Source organism: Passer domesticus, chromosome 1 (genome assembly GCF_036417665.1).
Source record: "Passer domesticus isolate bPasDom1 chromosome 1, bPasDom1.hap1, whole genome shotgun sequence".
In the NCBI taxonomy this organism is placed as follows: Eukaryota; Metazoa; Chordata; class Aves; order Passeriformes; family Passeridae; genus Passer; species Passer domesticus.
The window spans coordinates 129,335,953-129,337,375 of NC_087474.1; positions in this window are offsets into that span (position 1 = coordinate 129,335,953).

Consider the following 1,423-nt stretch of genomic DNA (forward strand, 5'->3'; position numbering starts at 1 on the left):
AGAAATTGCATTGGATCTCAGCATGTTTTCCAAGATATATATAAAAAATTTACTTAATCTAACACTGTTGCAGACTAAAAACTTTACAGTCTTTATGCCTGCTGAAGAAGCTCTGCATTCCAGTATACCCACACGCTATACTCATATCCTTCATTTCTCCTTATCTATTTCCTTCTAAAGGCCGGAAGAAAATCATAAAAAAATGAGTTTATGCTATGTTAATAGTTAATACTCACTTGATAAGCATGCAGAAGCTTTATTCTCAGTAGGCACATGCAGAGAGAGCACATGTATATAACCATATCTATACCTATATATTCACACTCATACATATACGCAGTTGGCCACACATTTCGTGGAATGGTTTGGGTTGGAAAGGACCTTAAAGATCATCTACATCCAACATCCCTGCCTGCACAGCAGCAGTGTGGTCCCATTCTGCCCATGCCTGCACCCCTGCTGTTGGTAAGGGCTGCTGGGGGACAAGGATGGGGCAAGTGAGTGCTCCCCTCACCTCTGGGAGGTGACAGGGTAGCCAGAGTCACAAGCAGGAGTGGCATCCTCTGCCAGCCTGTGCCACAGCTGGGAGGCTGATCTCAGTACTGGCCTCTCACAGAATCACAGAATATTCTGACTTGGAAGGGACTCTCAAGGATCATCAAGTTCAACTCCTGGCCTTGGACAAAACAGCCCCAAGAACTCCACCACGTGTGAGAGCAAACTCTTCTTGAATTTTGTCAGGCTTGGTGCTGTGACTACTTCCATGGGGAGCCCATTCCAATGCCCAACCACCCTTTGGGTGGAGAACTTTTTTCTAATATCCAACCTAAACCTCCCCTGACACAGCCTCAGACCATTCCCTTGGATCCTGTCTCTGGCCCCATAGAGGAGAGATCAGTGCCTGCCCCTCCTCTTCCCCTCATGAGGGCGTTGTAGACTGAAGTGAGGTCTCCCCTCAGGCTCCTCCAGGCTGAACAGACCAAGTGACCTCAGCTGCTCCTCTTACGGCTTTCCTTCAAGGCCCTTCACCATTTTGGTTTCCCTTCTTTTGGACACTCTTTAATAACTTAATGTCTTTTTTATATTGAGGAGCCCAACACTGCACACATGACTCAAGGTAAGGCTGTTCCAGTGCAGTGCAGAGCAGGACAATCCCCTCCCTTGCCTGGCTGGCAGTGCTGTGCCTGATGCCCCCCAGGACATGCTTGGCCCTCCTGGCTGCCAGGGCTGACTCAGATGCAACCATCAACCAGGACCCAGGTTCTTTTTTGTGGCACTGCTTTCCAGCATCTCATTCTCCAGTCTGTACACACAACCAAGGTTGCTGCGTCCAAGGTGCAGAACCCAGAACCTCCCAACTCACTTCTCTTCACTAGAAATTAGAGGAAGAAGTTAAAGGAAAAATAAAATCAGTTCCCACATC